The sequence below is a fragment of the Lycium ferocissimum genome, chromosome 11 (genome assembly GCF_029784015.1).
Source record: "Lycium ferocissimum isolate CSIRO_LF1 chromosome 11, AGI_CSIRO_Lferr_CH_V1, whole genome shotgun sequence".
In the NCBI taxonomy this organism is placed as follows: domain Eukaryota; kingdom Viridiplantae; phylum Streptophyta; class Magnoliopsida; order Solanales; family Solanaceae; genus Lycium; species Lycium ferocissimum.
This window is the reverse complement of record NC_081352.1, coordinates 35,420,396-35,428,720: the sequence shown is the minus strand read 5'-3', so window position 1 is coordinate 35,428,720 and position 8,325 is coordinate 35,420,396. Positions and strand designations below refer to the sequence as shown.

General features: G+C 29.4%; 1 protein-coding gene across 1 annotated transcript in view; it reads right to left on the bottom strand.

Annotated features, from left to right (window-relative positions):
• Positions 1–8,325, bottom strand: part of LOC132038284 (G-type lectin S-receptor-like serine/threonine-protein kinase At4g27290) — a 15,619-nt gene that overhangs the window by 6,695 nt on the left and 599 nt on the right. The gene's annotated exons all lie outside the window — the stretch shown is intronic.

The following is an 8,325-nucleotide window of genomic DNA, read 5'->3' as shown; positions in this document are numbered from 1 at the left end:
AGTCCTTTTAAATTCATTTTTAGATATATGCGCAATGTGTGTATGAAATGCGAACAAATTCGATATCGATTAGTCTTAAAAATGTTAGCGATATGTGTATGAGAAGTGGATGGAATTTGGTTTGTATCAATCAGCTTATTATACATATATACTTTCTCATAATCTATACATACTTTGATAAGATTTTTTATGCAATTTATATGTACTTTATCATAATGTAATATACGTACAAGCTTTTATACGCATGGTTAAATACATAGAAATTAAACGAATTTATACATTTATACATATTGCATACAAAATTAATATATATTTATTTTTAAGTTGTATGAACTTTGTATGGAATACGGATTTGTATAATTACAAGTTTATTATACATATTTTTCTCCAAATTTATACATACTTTGATTAGATTTTATACGATTTATATGTACGTTATAATAATCAAAATACACATACAATTTTTATACATATTTCATATATAAAAATTATAAGAACCTATACAGTTATACATATTGCATACGAAAATTAGACATATATGTTTTTTGGTGTATGAACTTTGTACATAAAAATTACCGATTATAATGGACTTTTTGAGTAAAAGTTGGAGAAAATTAGGTAATAATATCTCTTAATTTTGAATGGGGTGGATGAAATAAGGAAGCAAAAAGTTGGAGAAAATCTATATCTAAAATTTGAATGGAGAGAGAAAGAAAAGTAAATAAAATAAGTAAAAACGATTTCCTTACCTTATTTAATGTGTTTTATTTAACTTCTTTTTTTAATTTCTAATTCGTATAGATTTTATGTGAGTTTATTGATATATTTTGTAAAGGCGAAAAAAATATCGTGCGTATTACGTAAATATATCACTCTTATCGTATACATATATGTTTTACTATGATCAATAGTAGTGATACAAATAAGTTAGCATGTAGAGGCCGATTCAGGTAGTGTGTATATATATACTACCTACGCCCCAAGTCAGGGCACTTTAAATGACCTAAAAGAGAGCAAGCTACAGCTGCATGTAGAGGCTACAAATTTACATAATAGAGTTATTTGGAGGGGAATATGAATTTATATTTCGGGATTATAGGCCAATTTTTTAGACTGGTCTTAGAAAAAATTGTATACATTCATGTACAATTGAAGCACTAGGTTTATTGGAGTATAAGAAAACAAGAGTGCAATGTTGAGTAATTTGACAACTTAACAGAAATGAATAACTCCTTAATTAAGAAGGGGAAGGCCCTAGCGTTCAATTAGATAATTGCAAGTGGTTTGAAGTAAGACCTACCAACTTGTTTTAATTGCAACTTTTGGCAACTGAAAAAATGATAGGGGTGAGACATTGAGAGGGAAATTACAAAAGGACGAAATGCACCAAACAAATAAATACGTGATGTGTACTTTGCATATAATTTGTCATTATTTAAGACTCATACATTTTCAATTTGTGGAACCTTTTAATATTTGAGTCTACGGGTGTTCGTTATTACATTTTTCTTACATTTTTTCTAAATTATTTGAATTATAAATTATCATGACTTATAGTATTTTTTATGTAGTTTCTAAATATATAAATTTTATTTTTTACAAATTTGAAAAATCTATGTCAAATTCATGGTCAAAGTTATAAAGTTTGATTCGCTTAAATGCTCGAAAAGGTTCATAAATTGAAACAGAGGAGCATAAGTTTATAATATGTAGTTGCCAAAGAAGGCATTACATGGACTTAATCTAAGATTTTTCGTATTATTTTGCCAATCCAATAAGTTTAATTTAAAAGTGAATAAATCTCGTCCATACATTCGGTTAGTCGATGGACGTTACCGTATCAAAAGATCGATTAAACTCTATAAATTGGTCTTTTGTTAGCTATAACTCTTTATCGTAATAAATGTCTCCACATCAAATATGCATTTTATTACGGATTATATATGTGAGAGTATTATCATGTTTAAAATCGATATGTGTATATTTAATTTATGTATTACGTGAATATATATATATATATATATATATATATATATATATATATATATATATAGGGGGAATGTGAGTTTTTTGTAGTCCTCACAAGGCTATTTTTGTCATTTTGATTAAGCTTACATCTCACAATGAAGGAGTGACACGTGTAAAGTTGTACCAACTTATAGATTTAGGGTGGACCCTTTAATCACACGTGGTTGCTGCAATGGTTTTTTTTTTTCTGTATATCATCATCTTTTCCTTCATTCATTTTATGGAGCCCACGGGGCCTTTTATGATTGATGTAGTGTAATTATTTAAGGATCTCCTCTTGCTCCTCTTTAGATTATTTATCCAGATCATATTATATGATCATTTTAGTTTTTACATTTAGTTTAAAATGAATAATTTTTATATAATCAAGAAGGTATTAATATTCTTATTTCAAATTTACTCTTATTTTGATAAGTGAAATTTTTCATAATAAAAAAATTATACTAAATATATATCATTTAATTAAGTGTAATTCAGTAAAAAATACTTTTTACTTTTTAGAGGTGAGTTAATTTCTTAAGAGGTGTGTTAAACTATTAAATTAATTATGCGGTAGAAAAATAATTGAATTTCGTGTCTTTATATTATGATCAACACTTAAAAATATACTCAAGTAATGTATTGATTTTCGATCTCAAACTTAAACGTGATTGAAGCACCTAATAACCCTAATATTAGATGATCAATAATTAAATATTTAATTTTATTGTAGATCTCCAAGATTCATAATCTCAATATTACGAAAATAATCGTAATAAATAACTTGTATCATCTTTCATGATCACCATATACTCTATCCAACACTTGATTTATACTCTATCCAACACTTGATTTTATTCCCTTTTCTATTATTTTTTTGGTATTGCCGACTAATAATATATTACAATACCAATGCTTCTAGAGAAAATTTTGAAACTAATAGGTATTTGTTAATAAATGTATCCTGAATCTTAATTCATGGAGAGAGGATTGACCAACAACATTTAAAGAAATTAATTTCACATATCATAATCGATGTCGGACAACTTAACACTACCGCACGTAAGCGCGTCAGTTAAAGTGTTCGAATTAATTAAGAATTGAGATGGAGGCATTGATATCATATTATAAAAAATAAATCATTGAGTCTAACTCAATCACAAATTTAAAAAATAAATTTGAGTTAAGGATTGTCTAAGTAGTAAAAGAAATCAACTCAATATCCCACAACTAATGGCAGGGATAACGTAAACTTCCATGACAACTTTTTTGTGTAATTATTGTTCAAAAAATTAATTTGGAAAAGACTAATTTTCAACAACAAAATCAAAATCAAAACTAAGTGAGCTGATTGGGTAGATATATTGAATTGGCATGGAGTTGACCGAATAAAAAGGATAAATTTACACGAAGGCGTTTAGAGTACGAGGATCAATCCACTTAATTTTGACCATGAATTTGAGTATATATTGTTTAAATAATTTAAAATAAAATTTACATATTCTAAAACTACAAGTCCACATAACTAATGATTCAAAATATTTTGAAAAAATTTGAGAAAATTATAATCAAAGAACACCGAATAAGTAACATCTTCGTATCAATTAAAAACGAAGAAAGGCGTACTATTTTTCTATCTCGAAGTTTGGGGGCAAGACTGGCCTCATGTATTAAGATATATATATATAAAAAGTATATTTTATACGCAACTCCAAAACAGTTCAATAGGCTGATGGTTGTAAGCCATTAAACCAAATTTACCTCTAAAATAGTAAAAGTAGTTCTTTCATTCCACCGTTTTTCGCAAAAATTAATTTTTACTGTTACTTTGGTCAGATTCAATTTTGGACCTAACGTCACAACACTTTTTACAATAATACAATGTCAAAGAACAAAATGATGAGAAGTCATATCATGTATAAGGTTTAGAATTTCTAAAATAAGCACCTAATAGTCCAAATTTCATATATTTGAGATTTTTTCAAAGATCTCAATTTCAGTGACAGTGAAGTCATAACTGATAAAATGATTTTCTATAATTCGATGTCTCAAATAAAACTTCACAAGTAATCAGATATGAGTGGTGAATATAAGAATTTTTTTATCCTACCTTAATATTTTATGAAGAAAAATGTCTTCTTTGAAAAATATTATTTGAAGCCTTTTTCACGCATATATATTACAAATAAATAAATAACAACGCGATAGATATCAATTTTGAAAAACTCAAGAGTCTCTTTTGGAATACTTGGTCATAATTGACTGGATATTTCCGTAAATAGTTTTCTTGTTGGATCATTAAATGATAAGACGGAGATGCCATAGATATGTTCCAAACAAGTTCATTTAGTTTTTGTCCTTGCTATTAGGCCAATGCATCTTCTCTCTTCATGTCACATCAAACCACCAACTTGCTCTCTTTTAAAAAAAAAAAAGAACTTTTAAGCTCAAAATATGCACACCATTAAACCTAAACGTTATCCATTTTTAGCAACTTGTTTAATGTCATGTAGTGGCAAAACCAAGAATGTTATTAAAGAAGCACTCCCTCTACTCACTTTTATTTATCCAGTATTCTAAAAATAGATTTTCACTTTTACTTATTACTTTTAGCATATTAAGAAAAGACAATTTATTTTTTCTTATTTTACCCATAATATTAAATACTCACTTCAAATCCAAAAAAATATGCATTAATTAATATGGGTACATCGGTAAATTATGCACTTCATTTATTATTTCTTAAACAGCGTGAAAAGTCTAAAGTGAACAAGTAAAAGTGAACGGAGGAAGTAATATTTTACTTATATATTTGTTTAACTTTTCGATGAATAATGTTCAATTAATCACCATTCGTGAGCCTGTATCCTGATCTTTGCATGATTGGTCGGCGAGCCCTCCATTTGGGACTAAAGGAAAATTATTCTCCTTCCGATTTCACTTTTCTTCACTTTGCATTTTTACCTAGTTGTTTAAGAAATAATAAATGATCTGCATAATTTACCAATGTACCCATATTAATTGGTGCATATTTTTATTGGATTTGAAAAATGATTTGAAGTGAATATTTAATACTATGGGTAAAACAAGAAAAAATAAATTGTCTTTTTTCTTAATATGCTAAAAGTGACAAGTAAAAGTGAAAATCTATTTTTATAATATTGGACAAGTCAAAGTGAACAGAGAGAGTACTACGTACTAATTTATGAGTTTAGTCTTAAATTATCATCATCACTTAGTCAGTAAGAATAAATACCGCTATTGGTGCTGTTTGTTTATTTGGGGATGTTGAAGTTTTAAGGCTTGTGATTTTGATTAATCTTTTAGTTTGTCTCAGAAGTCAACATTGACTATAATTACAACTTCTTAGTTCTTACTAATTCCTAATTAGATATGTATGGAATATAATTTATGGTAAAAGACAGACCATTTTGAACATGTGAAACTACAAATGTACTACAAAAACGACCTGAGTGTAACGCATTATTGAGTCTACAAAGTCAAATTGCTATAGAAAAATAGATAAATGTCAAAATTTATTTCAGCAGTTCCCGAAATTTTTCAAAGAAATCCAAATTTACCATTCAACTTTTAACTCTAGGTTATAATTACCCTCAGGTCCGAAGTTTGTTAGGAGCCAAAGGAAGAAAAGAGACTTTTTCCTAAGGACTTCCGATTATAGGATCTTAACCTTTCTTATTAGTCAAAATGTTATTGGTAGATATAATTGCTAGAGAAATATCAGTTAGCCACAACAAAGGATTAATATAGATATGACCGTGCGTGGATAATATTGTTGGCGGAGTGTACCAGAAAATGAAAACAGCATATGGGAAAATCAAAGAATGTGATGCAGCGGATGAAGTTTAGCATTTTCTTAACAGGAGGGTTTTACATTTTGAGTATGAAAAAAATCTTTAGTAGAGAAATACGCTTAAAAAATGGGGGAACACATCTTTGACCGAAATAATATAGTCGAGTTAAGTCCACGCGAATACCGAAGAACGGGTGAAAAGCCATAAAAAGGAAAAATAGAAAACAGCCTATGGGTATTCAGAATACCGTATTCTTATGGATTGTTGCAACGAGTTTGATACTACTTGATAGTGACATTTTACCGGTTCAATTAATTCATGTAGAGACGAATTAATTGGACCGCCTAATTAGGAAATGGTCCCCCAGGCCCTAACATGGCATCTTTTCCATATTGGGCCTTTTGGGCCCGACAGTTATGGCAATTTCTACGGAAATTTTCGGTAATTCGCACAATTGTCCCTCTTTTTGCGCAGATTGTCCTTCTTTTGGGGTGGTCTTTAATTTTTGGCCCTTAAATTGCTGGTCTTTAAATTGCAAGGCAACACTTTGGGAAAAGGTCATCCTTATGCGGGTATAAAAATGTTTAGGTATATACTAAAGTTAAGTTGGATCGCTTAGCATAACTTAAAGTTATGCGCCGATCCGACATACTTTTTTAGTTATACCTAAGACAAATTTACGCGCATAAACGAGACTTTTCCAAAGTTCCTTGCCTAGCGATTTTTTTTTTTTTTAAATTTTTATGCCTGAGCCGATTTGAACCCAGAACCTCGGAATATTGTAGGCGAAGGGCAAAAATTAAAGACCAGCAATTTGAGGAGCAAAAATTAAAGACCATCCAAAAAGGCATTCTTGCGAATCGCCCTTGTCCTTATCTTGGGGTGGATCTTTAATTTTGTCCCACAATTCTTTGGTCTTTAATTTTTGCACTTTAAGTAATAAAAAAGTGGCCGAAAATACTCATGATATTCTGGGTTTGAACCTCAGAAGAGTGTAAAAAAATACAAATCACAAGGTAAGGTTTCACAGCAAACTATGCCTATTTGGGCAAAATTACATAGAAAGTATGTCTTGTCCGGCATAGTTTTGTACAAATTAAGTTTTCCTACAGAATTATGCAAGCTTTTCATAGAAACTATGCCTATTTGGGGTAAAGTAGTATGGGCAAAAATTAAAGACCAGCGATTTGTGGGGAAAAAATTAAACACCAGTCCATATGGAGGACAATCCGCGCCAAAAATGGAAATTTTCACAAAAAAGGGACAATTATTTTAGTAAATGATCCTCTTTTTATTTCTTTTGCAACTTATGTACCATTTAGATCACGGTTTAAAGATTTTTCTAAGCAAACCGAAATCTTATGGGGAAACATTAGATCGGGGTCTAAAATTTTGTGTATTATGGCAAACTTTAGATGACAGTCTAATTTTTTGTCGGTAATATAAATAATATATGAGCAAACACGAGACCCGAGTCTAACGTTTTCCACAAAGATAATTTCTTAAGAGTTATATTTGCAAAACTTTTGAAAATATGAACAAAATTTAAATGAGATTCTTAAAAAAAAAAAGAAAAAAAAAAAGAACATTTGTGTAGATTAGCCTAATTTTCAAGAGCTCTATCTTTGATGGACCACCATAAATCTATAAGCCCACCATAGCTATTTGTTTTCTCTCTTTCAGATAGCAAACAAAAAGTAAGGAAAATCTACTTACGTAATAGCCGCTATGAAGCCATTGGATTTAAACTCAGATTATTGTAATTTGAATTTTGACATTTTAGTTTTTGAGTTTGTCTCATAGGGCCCGAGTTTGCCAAAATTGTTACTATCCAAAACCAAAACAAAAAGAAAAGAATATTACTCATAATATCTATGTCATCTTTTATTCTGAATACATATAAAACGAATAGTTTTATAAATGATCGTTTTAGATAAAAATGTTAATATCATATTTGGTCGTTAGGTGATGGGTCGAAAAAATTCAGTTAGCAGACTGCAAAAGGAAAAAAAAAAAAAAAAAAAAAGAAGGATGGATGAGAGGAAAAACAATTTTGACATCACCCACATTTATTTTGTTATAAAATGCATCGTCAATTATATCTAGCAAGTACTGGCGGGTCCAACTCCTTTTTTTTTTTTTATTCTATCTAATTTGTTTTGATAGAGTGGATTTCACAATTATTTTAATTCTATCTAATTTTGTTTTCGCCCGTACTTATACTTCGAAAGACTAAATTACGCCTGGGTTAGCAATGAAAATCAAGAAAATGAAATTGATAACATTTCAAACGATGGCTGAATATTAACAAGCTGCCTAAAAACTGGTGATGTGAGCTAATCTTTACGTCTAATTCACGTTCCTTGTGATGTACTACAAAGAAGAGTTTTTATGCAATATGGGCTCCTCCGGTCTGGGCTTTTTTATTTTTACACTATGAGCCCGTTTTGGGTTATGAAAAAAAAAAACAAAATAAGAAAAAAATTTTTGCTTAAAAATTATT